The 15687-nt window shown below is 39.6% G+C and overlaps 1 protein-coding gene across 1 annotated transcript in view; it reads right to left on the reverse strand.

Moving 5' to 3' along the window:
* Positions 1 to 15687, reverse strand: part of chl1b (cell adhesion molecule L1-like b) — an 809671-nt gene that overhangs the window by 640697 nt on the left and 153287 nt on the right. The window contains exon 3 of the mRNA XM_048606742.1: positions 15104 to 15148. The gene's annotated coding sequence lies outside the window, so the exon portion shown is untranslated. The remainder of the gene's footprint in view (positions 1 to 15103; positions 15149 to 15687) is intronic.

The following is a 15687-nucleotide window of genomic DNA, read 5'->3' on the forward strand; positions in this document are numbered from 1 at the left end:
GGACATTTTTCTGAACAGCCAATGGCTGTCATTTATGTTGGTGCCAATGACTTTGGCAGGAAATGGGAATGTGGACCTGGAAGCAGCATTCATGGAGTTAGACAAAAAAATTACCTTGCCGGACCCCAAATGCAGATTACTCCCATTGTCAAAGTTCAGTGAGTTCAAAAATAGGAGGATAAGGCAGATCAATGCATGGCTTGAAAGACAGTGTGGGAGAGTGGGGGTTAAGATACTGGGACTTGTTCAGGGCAAAGTGGCACCTGTACAAGCCAGACAGGTTGCAACTGAACAAAGCTGGCACTGAGTTCCTTGCAGGGCATTTTGCTAATGCTACATTGGACTACTCTAAATAAACTTCGCAGGGGTGTAGGGACAAAGAGGGAATATGAGGGAAGAATGAGAACATACAAGACATGATTAGTAAGTTTGCAGATAACACTAAAATAGGCTGTATTGTAGACAGTGCGGATGGTTATCAGAGATTGCAGCAGGATCTTGATCAGCTGGAGAAATGGGCCAAGAAATGGCAAATGGAGTTTAATACAGATAAAATTGAAACGTTGTATTCTGGAAAGTCAAATCAAAGTCGAAGTTCCATGGTGAATGATAGGGCCTTAAGAAGTGTAGTAGAACAGAGAGACCTTGGAGTTCAGGTGCACAGTTCTCTAAAAGTGGAGTCACACACAGACAGGACAGTGAAGACGACATTTGGCACACTGGTCTTCATCAGTCAGGGCATTGAGTACAGAAGTTGGGAAGTGACGTTGCAGTTGTTCAGGACATTGGTGAGACCGCACTTGGAGTACTGTGTTCAGCTTTGGTCACATTGCTATAGGAGGGATGCTATTAAACTGGAAAGATTGCAGAAGAAATTTACCAGGATGTTGCCAGGATTCAAGGGACTGAGTTGTAGTGAGAGGTTGGATAAGCTAGGGCTTTTTTCTTTAAAGCGTAGGAGAATAAGGGGGGATCTAATAGAAGTGTATAAGATCATGCGAGGCATGGATAGGGTGAATGCACTTAGTCTTTTGCCCAGGGTTGGGGAATTGCAGTCGAGAGGGCATCAGTTTAAGGTAAGAGGGGAAAGAATATATGGGAACCTGAAGGGCAACTTTTTTAGAACAGACGGTGGTACGCATATGGAACAAGCTGCCAGCAGAAGTGGTTGAGGCGGGTACATTAACAACTTTTAAAATGCATTTGGATGAATACAGGGACAGGAAAGGTTTAGAAGGATATGGGCCAAGTGCAAGGAAGTGGGGTTAGTATGGATGGATATTTTGGTCAGCACAGATCAGCTTGGACTGAACGGCCAATCTCTGTGCTGTAGGACTCTATGATTCTGAAACTATGGCTCACAAAATACTTTGATGGACTGACCACACGAGCAAAGGGAATATTAGTTTAGCAAGTGAGGTCTAAAGCAGGTTACAATATATTATGTGAATACACAGAACAGCAAATAAGATTGGGGAGTTACAGGTGCAAATTTCCATGTGCAAATATGATGTGCTGATAAAAGAGACTTAGCAGAAGGAAGGGCTGCACAGGGTGTTAAATATTTCTTGGGATAAGGTGTTCAGCAAACATGGAAAAGGAAGGAAAGGAGGTAGTGTAACAGGATTAGTGAAGGAGAGCATTGCAGTTTTGAACAAAGAGGATATCTCAAAGGATTCGAGGACAAAATGATCTTGACTAGAGCTAAGGGAATAAAATGGTGGAACAACATTGCTTGGTGTGTACTGTAGGCCATCAACTATTAGGAAGGATGTGAAAGAACAAATCTGCAGTGAAATTACAAAGAGATGCCACCACGGAAGAGTAGTTTTAATGGGAGACTTACCCAAATACAGGCTGGGATACTGGCATTGTAAGAGACAACAAGGGCCAAGCCTTCCGAGATTGTGTTCAGGAGAATCTCCGACAGCATTATGTTTCTGGTCCAACAAGAAAGGTTGCACTGTCAGGTCAGGTTCTTGGAAATGACGTGGGCCAAGTAGATCAGGAATCAGTAGGGAGCATTTCAGAAATAATGATCATTGTTTTTAAGGCTTTGGACAACAGTGGAGAATGACAATAGCTAATGCAGCGTATGAAAGATGTTTTGATAGAGTCAAGAAGTGGCACAATCAAAATACATTCTCTCAAAAGGGAAAGGTAACACAAGCCTCCCTCCAGACCTCACTGGATATCAAAGTAGATAGAAATTAAGAAGAAAAAGTGTGCTTATGACAGATGTCAAATAGACAGTACAACTGAAAACCAAGAGGAATAATAAGGTTCAGAGGGAAGTGAAAAAGCGCATTAAAGTAGCAAAGAGGTATTATGAGAAAAGACTGACAGTCAACATCAAAGAAAATCCCAAGGTTTTACAGAAATAAACAGTAAAAGAGTGGAAAAGAGATTAGAGACTAATAAGGTGATTTACAAGTGGAGGCAGGAGGCATGGCTGTGGTATGAAAATCATTCTTTGCATCTGTCTTTACCAGAAGATAGATTCCACCCTGGCATGGATAGCAGAGAGGAAACCTATGTCACTTGAAAGGTTCAAACTTGATAAGGAAGGAGTGTTGTATGGACCTTTTGTCTTTCAAGCTGACAAGATACTGGATTTCGATGAAATGCATCCAAGGTTATAGAAGGAAATGAAAGTGGAAATTGCAGAGGCATTGGACATAACATTTCAGCCTTGCCTGCACTCATGAGAGGCTCTAGAAGATTGGAGAATTACAAAGAGCACACTCTTGTTCAAAACAAGGTTGTAAGGATAAGCCCAGCAATTACAGACCAGACAATTTAGCTTCAATGGTGGGGAAGCTTGTGGAAACAATTATTTGGGATAGAATTAGTGGTTACATTGGAAAACAAAACGAGGGTTGATTAAGAAGAATCAGCATGAATTTCTGAAGGGGATACGTTGAATTAACGTGCTGGAATATTTTGAATAAGCAATAGGAAGGCTCAATAAAGGCAGTGCTGTGGATGTTGTATGTCTGGTTTCCAGAAGGTGTTTGATACAGTGCCACACAACAAACTTGTGAGCAAAGTTATAGCTCATGGAAGAAAAGGTGCAATATTAATGTTGGTTGGTACAAAAATACAAAATTGGTTGAGTGATAGGAAACAAAAGTGATGGTAAGTATATATTTTTCAGGCTGGAGGAAGACTTGTAGTGAGATTTCTCAGATGTCGGTATTGGGATCCTTGCTCCTCCTAATATATTAATAAACTAAACCATTGTGTGCAAAGGATAAATTCAACATTTGCAAGGGATACAAAACTTTGAAGCATTGCATACTATGAGGATGACAGTGCAGAACTCCAAAAGTAGGCAGATAGGTCGTGCATAAAGTTCAATACCAAGTGTGAGGTGATGCATTTTGGTGGGACAGACATGGACTGACAATATGAAATAAGGCATACGAGTCAAAAGGAGAGCAGGAGCAAACATATCTGGGTGTATTTATGTATACATCATTAAAGACAGCAGGGCAGATGGAGAGATTGGTCAATAAAGCACACAGTATCCTTTATTGATAGGTACATCCAGCAAAAGAGTAGAGAGGTTATGCTGAATTTGTATAAGACTTGTTAGATTTTAGCTGGAGGATTGTGTACAGATCTGGATGCCGCATTATAGGAAGGATGTGAATCTCGAGATTGCAGAAGAGATTTATAAGAAGGATGCCAGGGAGGAGAAATTTCAGTTACGAGGATAGATTTGAAAGGTTGGGGCTATTCTCCTTGGAGAGAAGGAGGCGAGGAGGAGATTTGATTGAAGTTTTCAAATCATGAGGGGGTGGGGTACAATATATAGGAAGAAATTGGTAAAATCATCAAGAACAAGGGTAACAGATTTAAAGTGATTTGCAAATATGATGCGAGTAAAACATTTTTCAGATGAGTGGTTGGGTCTGGAATGCACTGCCCGGAAATGGGATGGAGGAAGGTTCAATTGAGGCATTCAAGAGGGCATTGGATGATTATTTAAATATAAAAACTGTGCAAGGATAAGGAAGGATGGTAGGAAATTGGTGCTAAATCTTGACGCTCATTTAGAAAGCTGGTGCAGAGCTGATGGGCCAAATGGCCTCTTTCTGTGCTGCGACACTTCTGTGTTTCCACATTTAATGCTAGTGTCAGGCTTCTATTACTCACAGTTACAGTAAAATTTTAAGTGAAATGTTTTCAATATCCTTAAATTATTTTTCATATTGAACATATGTAATGTTTCATCCCTGTATGAACTTCAGAAATTTACAAAGTGAAATGTGTTAATGGCTAAAATACGAACTGCTAAATAGAGACTTCTTCAAGGATAGAATCACAGAATCCCTACAATCTGGAAGCACGCTATTCAGCCTATCGAGTCCACACTGACCCTCTGAACAGCAGCCCATCCAGACCCCAGAGGGATCAATTACTGAGTAAGGTCAAGACAGAAATTGACACGCTGAATGACCTAATGTTGTTCTTGTTTCTTTAGTTGATATGAAACTGTCTGAATTACTGGTATTTTTGGTGGGACTTTTTTTGTTTTCTGAGACTTTTTTTCCTAATGTTAATTAATCTCTGGTATTCTCCAAGAATATCAGAAGGTAGTGTCATTTTTTCACCCCTCCATGTAATTTTCTCATCGAGTCACAGTTATACAGCATGCAAACAGACCAACTCGCCCAGGTCGTTCAAGTTTCCCAAACTAAACTAGTTCCCATTTGCCTGCTTTTGGCGCGTATCCCTCTAAACCTTTCTTTGTCATATAACTGTCCCAATGTTTTTTAAATATTGTAACTGTACCTGCATCTACCACTTCCGCTGGCAGTTCATTTTATATTCTAACCACCCTTTACAATCAAAAGGTGAATCAAATTGAAAACATATTTTGTCCCAAAAATATCAAACTGAAAGGAGCTTCTCTTTATTTTAACAAAAAAAAGGAAAATTACCGAATGGTTTACCTATCTAATTCTGAACTTCAGATCATATTTTCAAACTAATTTGGATTAAGTCGGGTTTTTACACGGTGTGTGTTCTGTATTTTCTTTCTTGAAAATGTCCACAGGCTTCATATGTGGTGTATTTCAATGTCCCTGTGATTACTCATTTTGAACTAATGATTTCAAGGGAGCCAAAAGCAATTAAGAAGAAAGCTGAATACAACAAATGCTTAAGTAAAACAATAAGCCTATTCTTCCTCACACTATTGCAATCCACACCATAACATGTCTGGACAGTTTCATAAAGAAAAAAATCTGCAAAGGTTTCTCTTTGCTGTTAATGCATTAATAAGACAAACATCAGAGAAGTTCACTTTGCAACCTGGACATTCTCAACCTGTATGGAGTCAGTGACACAGATAACCACTCTATCCTTCCTTGCTGTCATCCCCCCAATGGGACTGTTCTTACCTGGTTCAATCATAACCAGAGAGCTACCTGCAATGCCTATTTCTTCCTCCCCAGGCACCATTACCAATGGTGTCCCCCAACAATCAATCCCTGGTACCCTCCTTAAGAATGCTTAATCAAGCCACTTAGCTCCCTTGTTGAGATGGCTAGCATGTCGATCGAACTAACACTGAAATCGTAGGGTTCAATCTGTATTCAGGCCTAAGCTAGACTGGGGGCCTGCCTCATTATACCCATTGTAGTAGAAAAATCGTAGCATTTTCCCATGGTTTAGCAAATAATTATCAAAGACAGCACGGTGGCTCAGTGGTTAGCATGGGTGCCTCACAGCGCCAGTGACCTGGATTTGATTCCAGCCTCAGGCGACTGTCTGTATGGAGTTTGCATGTTCTCCCCATGTCTGTGTGGGTTTCCTCTGGGTGCTCTGGTTTCCTCCCACAGTCCAAAGATTTGCACATTAGGCGGATTGGCCATGTTACATTGCCCCATAGTGTCCAGGGTTGTGTAGGCTGGGTGGGTTAGCCATGGGAAAAATACAGGGATAGGGTTGGGGTCTGGGTGGGATGTTCTCTAGAAGTGTGGACTCAATGGGCCAAATGGCCTGCTTCCACACTGTAGGGATTCTACGATTCTATGACCTGCCTTTAGGCAGAGAACTCCAGAACAAGTTGGATTATATAGTTCAAGGTAGTTTACTATCACTCCACAGATCGTAATTATCATTGTTAAGGAATGTATGCAAATCACAATTTGCATCATTACTCATACACAATGGAGTTTCAGAACAAGCCAGGCCAAATTATGTGATTAGTTCAAACTAAAAGTAATTTTTCAAAGTTCCTTTCAGTATAATGACCTGGATTTTATTGTGGTAATGATTGTGAAACTGTCAGCTTCAGTCTTCATTATACTACTGTGACTGCAGCATCTTTTGGAGTTTGGATAAGCACAAAATGATGTGATAATCCAGAAGTGGTTGTCAGTGAGGCTATTTTTGTCCACAGGGTGTTTGAGATGTTCTCATAGACTGTTATCTACATTACAATCATGAACAGATCAGAACTTTCATCTAATACAGTTAACTCCAATTAAAAAGAAAGCACAGGATGAAGTTTTTAACTGTATACAATATAATTATTGCTACCAGTTCTGAAAAGCTCATTTTAGTTTTGTGCAATGTCATATTTCTTCATATTTGTTAATTTTGTTTTGAAAAACAATGTTTTCTTTTCAAACAATTTGATGATCTTTGTTTTAGCATCTACTTTATTAGCCGTACATCTAATTCTCAAACTAAAAAGGAAAATTAAAAGTCAAGGATATTTTAGCGTTTTTAACTTCCTGGTTTGCTGAATGTGCATACAACAATTTGATTGGGTGACTGCTGACATCACTGATGCTGCATGTCAAAACATCCCTTTGGGCTAATGCCAGGCTTACAGCGCTGTGGGAAAATGAGCAATTCCTGTCCCAGCAATTTGCCAGAATTTTGTGGGAGCTGTCTCCCATGTCAGTGATGTGCAAATTGCTTTGCTATTGACCACAAATTCCAGGTTGCGTGTCATGGCACAGAAACGAGGGGAGAACTGAGCTTAGTGTTAGGGCTGCTACGCACCATGAATTATTGACCATGGCCGAGAATTTCTGTTGGTAGTGCCTCTGAAATTGACCAAGGCAGCATAAAATACCAAGGAATTTCAAATGCAAATTTGATACAGTGTACTTTGCGTTTCCATGACCTTTAAAGCTAGTTTAAAACATCATGCCAGCAGACAGCCCCAAACCACAGAACTGGTCATACCTCAGACTGTAATCACGAGCACAGCATGTTTCTGTCAATTTCACTTGCCTGCAACCATTCGAGGATGCTCTTCAAAATGAACACACACGCACAAGTGGGTAAAATGTGTAAGAAACTGAGAAACTGCACCAACAAAACAGGTAAATATCTTTTTTTGAAGTTAGTTTCAATGATTTAAAATCAAGCTACTCACACAGCAAAATGACACATTCCAATTATAATGTTTATTTCAGTGGTAAGTGCATTTTCAATCTTTTAATAGAACCGCATCACACTACCACTCTTAAATGCATCAATCAATACATTTCAGTACAAAAAGAAAAACACTTATGTTCCATTACATTCTTTTTACATTTTGATTATGCAAATCAGCTTGACAGGAACAAGAATTGTAACAGCACCAACAGAAACAGAGCAATGTGCCCAAAATGTCAATTATGCTCAAAACAGAAACTCTATCCCCATACCTACTGAAGATTCACCTTTCTCCTATAATCAATGGGCTGAGCAAATCTACAAGAACAATTTAGCGCATCTCATCATTGACTATGCAAAAAGAAAAACATTCTTCTGCAAAACATAGAAAGAGACTGGAAATTAGAAGCACTAAAATTAACCAGAATTCTGAACAACCATTTCATTTCAAATTGAAAACAAATTTTGTGACTCATTTCCCATATTGAGAAAAAGCTGAAGTCTATGATTTCGCCTGTGCCTCAGCAGGAGATTTCTCCATTCTGATTTTATGTTTCAATTTCAGGGACTACAGCATGTAATCCAGGCTGACACACCAGTGTTGTACTCAGAGTATGAGACATTATTGGAGACAACAGTTTGCAGACAATATGTTGAATTCAGATGGGTGTAAAAATCCCAAGCACTATTTTGAAGAAGAGCAGAATAGTTCCTCTCAGTATTCGAGCCATTTTTACCCATCAGGCAACATTAACTAAAGTAAATGATCGTCAAATATTATCCGGTCATCATCACATTGATTTTTGTGGGAGTTTGTCACTATGAAAAAGGAAAGTCACTATAGCTTTACCAGACCATAGGCTGCTCTCATTAATAGTGAGAGACTTCTGGTGGCGGTTTAACCTGAGGGTCACTATGCCTCAGGCAAGGAGAGAGGTTGAGAAGGAGAGTCCTTCATGGTAACCTCACCCAGTGTTTGCCGTATGCAAAACAGCTACTATGTCTTTTACATTACAACTTCAAAAGAAGTCCGTTGACCTTAACTCATTTTTGATGTTTTCAAGTCATTAAAAGTGCTATAGAAATACAGTAAATTCCAGGATTAATTGCTCCAGTATAACTGTATTCTTTTAAACAATTAAAAATTATTTTATCACCACAATGTGTCAACAAGAAACAAAACTGGGGCTCCCTAAACCTGTTAACTATCGAGGAGTATGATGAAACAATGACAATCACATTGCTACAGAACAGCTTTAACTCTGCAGCAATGCAAATGTGACCCTGTCACTGATCCAAATTGGACTACAGAGCACAATGAAGTCCTTTCAAATGCCTCAAGATCAACAACATGGAATAAAATCACTCTTTAATGGAAAGTTAGGTTTTGAAGTGCCCAAGAACCTCAATGGCCTTCCATGGCACATCAAAAAATCAAAGCCAATTTCTTAAAAATTGTGGGATAATAAATATGCCTGCCGAACAATCTAAGGTACTCTTATTCACAGCACAGAATACAAAGGAGGCAATGTTGATGGCAAACTGTTCAATTACAGCTATCAGTGTCAGTATAAACAGTGCAACAGAACTACAACATCAGGGTTAAAGATTTAACAATCATGCATTTATAACTGGTTTTAAGCTTGATGTAACTTACACAACTTCTCTAACTCTCCAGCATTGATTAATACTGAAATCAGTAAAAAAAAAATGACTTAAATATGTCATTTTGGCAAGGACATTACCGTGGACCTAGCCAGCATCCATTCAATGTTTGCAGAGCTAGCAGTTAGTGATGTCCAACCTGTCATGCTGATTTAATGCCATCCTGTGTACTTGGAGCTCAAAACACCATCTAATGCATACTCTTAATCTGACACAACTGAGCATTCATTCAGCAGTAGGAAGAAAACTTCCTTTCAGCACTACCTAAAGAGATCATCAACTACTTTCAAATTTGTTGCTGATTGATTTTCAAGCTCTTTCTTGCTGAAATTGCAGAAGTGTTTGTTAGTTTTAAGAGTTGTTTGTCCTGTTTTTTGTACATAGGACGTACCTGGCTAATTTTCCACCTTGTCAAGTAGATACCAGTGTTGGAGCTGTGCTGGAACAGCTCAGCTAGGAATGCGGCATTTTCTGGAGCGCAAGTCTTCAGTACTATTGCCAGAATGTTGTCAGAGCCCATAACCTTTGCAGAATCCAGTGTCTTCAACTGTTTCTTCATATCCTTTGGAGTTAATTTAATCCGCTGAAGACTGGCATCCTGATGCTGGGGACCTCTGTGGGAGGCTAAGATGGATCAGCCACTTGGCAGTTCTGGCTGAAGATTGTTGTAAACGCTTCAGCCATTTTCACTCATGTGCTGGGCTCTTCCTTCAGTGAGTTGTTCAATTGTCCGCCACTATTCACAACTGGATATGGCAGAACTGCAGAGCTCAGATCTGATCTATTAAGTGGGTTCACTGAGTTCTGTCCAGCACTTGCTGCTTATACTTCGGTATGCAAGTACTCGTGTTCACACAAAGTGTACTGTAACCAAAAGCATTTCAAACACACAAACACACATTAGTGAGGGACCACATGCTGTGAATGGTCAGTATCCTGATTACTAGGTGACAATGTCTATCCTTTGATGACATACTTATGAAATCAATACACAATGTGTACAAAAATCATGTTGTCTTATGGATTATGCTCAAGTACGGTACATAAACAAAACTTCTGCTACAAAAATGGAAATTGCTGGCGAAACTCAGCCGGTCCGAGTTCTGCTGTTGGGTTGCTCTGGAGAAACCCTGCAACAAAGCACTTGAGAAGATCTGTGGTGATCCACTGCAAAATCTTGTCATCATGCAGACTCAGCCCTTGCCACTGGTTAAATGTTGACAGCTGAGGGAATGGAGGAGGAAGGGAACATGGATCATATACATTCTGGTAGGGTTGACACACCAAGCATTTCTCAGGATTTATCAATACTCACAAAATGTGCAGCTGCAACTTTGTACAGTCAATTTGTCTCTCAATATCTCTGGTTAAAAACAACACTAGATTACTTCAGGTTGACTGACGACACAAGATTGTATTTTTATTCAGGAGACTAGATTTATCATTAGGTTAAGGGAATATACTGTGTGATATCCCACAAAAATTTAACACTAGTCCTAAAGCTCTTCACTGAGGCACTAATCTTATTCACATCAGTGAGAGAAAGTAGTGTACAAGAGAAATTTGATACAACAATATAAGATATTGCGACCAACCTCATGCATTATTGCACCCACATAAATTTACAATGTGGAGGGCAGACCTTTTTCAATTTCAATTAGAGTTTTGTCGACGGAGATTTATGGCGTTCAGTCCACCACAGCATGGAATGAGTTTTCTTATACAACTTTCTGCTTTTCAGATGCAGCACGCCAGGAACAATCCCTACCACTGTAGTATTAGAGCCTCTCCATCAAGGCCTCTCCCACATTAATCCAAACTGTATATGTTGAATTGCCTGTCTTCACAATTATTGTCCCCTCGGCATCGCAGCATTCTGCCTCCAATCCCAACAACTGCCGGCTTCCGTAACACAGGGGAGGCTCCTGCTAACACCCTTTGGCTTTCAGTGAACAGACCACAAGGACTCATCCTAACCCATTTCTGTGTTGATACGGAATCTCCTGACCCTGATCGTGCTTTGGCTGACTGTGTCCAACCCCCTGGGCCAGAGTTGGATGCTACCCTTTACTGCTGTGGAAGTCCTGACTGATGATGTTCCTCCTGGCCTTGGCTAAGGCCTCGTCCCCATAGACTTGGAAACGTGGCCACTTCTTTTTTCTTCAGGGCGTAGGAGACTGAGGAGGATCTTATTGTATGAGATCATGAGAGGCATGGATAGAGTGAATGCACTCAGTCTTTTTCCTAGGGTTGTGGAAGAGGACTAGAGGGTATCAGTTTAAGCTAAGAGGAGAAAGAATACATGGGAACCTGAGGGGCAACTTTTTTACACAAAGGGTGGAACACATAAGAAATGAGCTGCCAGCGGAAGTGGTTGAGGTGGGTACATTAACAACATTTAAAAGGCTTTTGGACAAATACATGGATAGGAAAGGTTCAGAAGGATATGGGCCAAGTGCAGGGAAGTGGAGTTAGTGTGGTTGGACATTTCGGTTGACACGGACCAGTTTGGGCCGAAGGGCCTGTCTCCGTGCTGTAGGACTCTATGACTCTATGGCTGAAGCACATGCTGTGTGTTTGCTACATAAGCTGCTGGCACATGGCATAGCTGTGACATTGATGTAACACAGTGACATACAGGGACATGTCCACCCCCTTTGACAGATCATCGATGGTAACCTGCTGCCTGGTTATGTGCCTGTGCCGAATGGAAAGACAGAAGTGCCGTGAGCTTTTACATTCCAGATGAGGCAGCAACAGTACAAAATGGCAAAGCAAAGATGTCATGAGCATGCAAGTCAGTGTAAAGTCAGTGAGTGCTAAGACAGCGAGCAAAGAGTCCATAAAACGCAGCCAGCTCCAATCCATAAGATAGGTGCCTGACCCACACAAAAGGTGGCATAGCAGCAGCATTGCAATATACAGTGCTGGTGCCCTCAAAAGCACAGCAGTGGAGGGCTGCATTATAAATTAATCCAGAATGTGACATGATGATATGGTGAAGCTGGTGCATGCCCAGTGCCAACCTCCATGGTTGGAGGATGCAGGGAACGTAACCCACAATTTTGGGGAATGCTGCCCAAGATGGAAGCCCAGAGGAGCAAGTGGTGAGCTAGGCACCTGCTCTGACTTCATGTCAGCAATTGTCACTGTCTGGTTTCTCTCCACTGTGTGGGAGAATAGGAAACTGCACACAAATGTGGTGAGATCAGGTACTAATGCTATGTGAGTGCATGCAAAAAGGCCTTTCACTGCTCACGAGTGAGATTCTCACCACGTCAGTCAAACCTGAGATGGAAAATTGGATTTTATTTTCTCAACGTCAAGAGCCTCATTTTTGCAATCTTGCATATTTTCCCAACATGATCAAGGACAGGGAAAATCCAGCCCATGGTTGCTTAGTACACAGGCCTTGGCTATCTTAAATAATAGGAACATGATCAAAGACATTGGTTAACATGAGTAACAATGTCCTCATGTCTGTGGTTAAATACATTCTTAGCAAGAGTCAAAGAAACCATTAACTTCAAAGTTAAGTTCGAAAGCCTGAATAAGCAATACTGAGTGGTATTGGAAGTTGCAAGAACGTTAACCTGAATAATGGATGTAAAATTATCTACCAACAGAAAGGTGATAGATCGCAACATTCCCCTGGTTTTGAGCAATTTTATTGAGCTACTGTTAATAAACTTATTTGGAACACCTCTGTCTCATGTACTGGTTGATCAGTTATTGATAGATTAGTGTGCTACTGTAAATCAAAATTTGTTAATATAAAATTAGTCATTTTTGTATATCACGCATGTTTATTTAACATAAACAATATACTACTATTTCTGCAATAAAAGCAACTTTGACAAGGAACACACTGGAACCATTTAGCCAAGTGGAGGATATTTTTTTGAAAAAAATATGCATTGACGGTTGCAGTCCCATTTTGTTAAGATAATGTTCAAATTAAATCAGAGATCTTTCACCCAAATGGAAATTATGATCTAAGAGTGTTTATTATCCAGTTTCCAAAAAATGAACTTTTGTCCCTAACAAACAACTAAAATTTATTGAATGGCAGTTTTGTATGCTGCAAGTTCAGCGTCTATTTATTCATTTGCTGCAACCACTGGAACGATTATGGGAGCAGACAACTCAGTCGACATTAATATTCCTACTATATTTGACTTTTAAGATAACAGTCATGTAATAATCAGTCTTATTCCGGTCATAAATGCTTTTTGCATAATATTTCTGGTGCTATCTGCATTCATTTGCAGCATCATAAAAGTAAGCCCTCCAAATGTTTATTGTTTCCCAATGCACCAGCAGCAAGTATAATTACTGAGTTTCACATCTCAAGTATCACACACTGTGCTTGCTTCTAACTTCTGATGACTATTATCTCCAGCAAGGCAGCCCTTTATAGGAATTAAGTGAAATCATTATGAGACTGTGAGGTTATCACATATCTTAAACATTGGGTATTACATTGAATATGGAGCACTGAAACTTGTCATTTAGCCAAGATTTATGCCAGTGTTTAATGTTAAACCTAAGCCTCTTACCAATCTATTTACTCCATCACACCCAATCAACATGCCCTTAAATTCATTTCTGTCCCAAGTACTAAGCTAACATCCCTCCCTGAAGTAACCCAAAAGTATATCCAGCCAATAAAGGATATATAGCCTGCAACTAATGCTTCTCAGCTGATTTTGCATTGCAAAAAGATCCACACTTGGCTGCCAAATCTTAAGTGTGATCATTGTGCAAACAGCTGCAAACTGAATGCAAAACTGGCAAGATTCACAAGAGTGGCAGGTGCTTACAGCTGCCATTCAATGGGTCGCATCAGATTTACATATTGATTGCAGTCATCGTGGGCACAATGATATGAGTGTGAGTCACGTGCAATGTAAAAACTACAACAACAGATGTCATGAACCATCAATCTTTGTTGAAGCTAGTTATATTTACATGCAATTCAAGTACTCAAAACCAACCTGAGTAACATTTTACATTATTTTGCAAATTCCCTGTCATGAGGAAGAATAATCTATTTTCTTCATGGGAATATAAAGGGTCTTGTTATGCTATATCAACAAAATTAGCAGCATATTTGAGGATTGCATATAACAGATACAAAGGTTTTTTTCCTCTGGCTATCATTACATTAAACAGCTACTGCTCACAACCATGTTAATTCTCCTCTTTGTGTTCAACAAACTTTCCCAATTGGATGAAGTCACAAAGTTTGAAATTGTACTTCAAATCCTCAACTGTAAATTGTTAATGAAATTTGTGAACAGTAGTTCAAGCACGGATTCTTGTCAACACCATTTCCCACCAGTCTGAATAGTTACCCTTAACCTTTATTCTGTTTCCTGTTTTGTACCCAGTTTCCAACCAATTCTGCTATTTGGCTCTGGCCTCCACTGTTTTGATCTTAGTCATGAGTACATGATGCAGGACCTCACTGAAGGTCACTTGAAGATTTAAATCTACTACAACAAGCGTATTATCCTTGTCTACATTTTTCTGTTCCTGTGTATTGCAGTATGGATAGAAAAAGTGTTATCAAACTTTTTAAAATACAGTTTATCTAACATTTGTGTCTACATCAAAAGCTTCCAATTTTCCATTGCAGCTGCTCTTACTGAGAAGAGAAAATCAGAATTACTTCTGAAGCAAAATATAAAATATGCTACCTGTTGTCACAGTATGAAATATGACATTTTAAATTTCAAAGTCGTAATTCTTGTAACATGAAAACTAAAAGAGTAATATTGGGGAACAGTTGGTTCAAATAACTCTTGAAAAGGAAGAGGAATTGGTTCAGAATTTACTCGACAGAAAAAAAAATTTTCTAAAAGCAAAACTAAAATAAATTTTGTCAAGTATTGGCAATTTTACTTTTAACAGTAAGTATCAAGAACCGATGGATATAACCAACAATTACATTTCAAAATAAAAGAGCTGTGAAAATTTTGCCAACTAAGAATTTTTGATGACTAAGAATGAATATTAAATAACTTACCCTAATGGAGCTTCTGGCCGAACTGACTAAGTTTCAATGATTTCACTGTAAAACAGAAATAGAAAAATGGAAGTGATGTGGTTAATAAAAACATACATACTTTGACAGGTTTCACTTTCATATGATACACAGCATACACAAAATGTCCTTAAAATATACCCACCAACTGTTGCAATGCACCAAACAATTGACGATTGAAGTGCAATAATACTTAATCAAAAGTAAATCATCTGCAACGCACAATTTTTTTTGCTCATGCGTTATTCAAGCGTTCAAAGTAATGCTGACATTATGTGGCACCATTGCTAGCACTGGACTTCATGAAACCCAATGAAGTCTCAGAGACAGGATTATGTCACAGCCAATCGTTGGCCTGGAATTTGGGACCAACCACTGGGAGTTGCTCTTATGTCAAAATCTTCAATAATGCAACGAATTTCAGTGTAAAAGCTTCAAACATGAAGTATTGCTTTATCAGGTATTCGGTTAAATCTCAGAGATAGCAAGAACTACAGATGTTGGAGTCAGAGATAACACAGTGTGGAGCTGGAGGAACACAGCAGGCCAGGCAGCATCAGAGGAGC

This window comes from Rhincodon typus, chromosome 16 (genome assembly GCF_021869965.1).
Source record: "Rhincodon typus isolate 14 chromosome 16, sRhiTyp1.1, whole genome shotgun sequence".
In the NCBI taxonomy this organism is placed as follows: Eukaryota; Metazoa; Chordata; class Chondrichthyes; order Orectolobiformes; family Rhincodontidae; genus Rhincodon; species Rhincodon typus.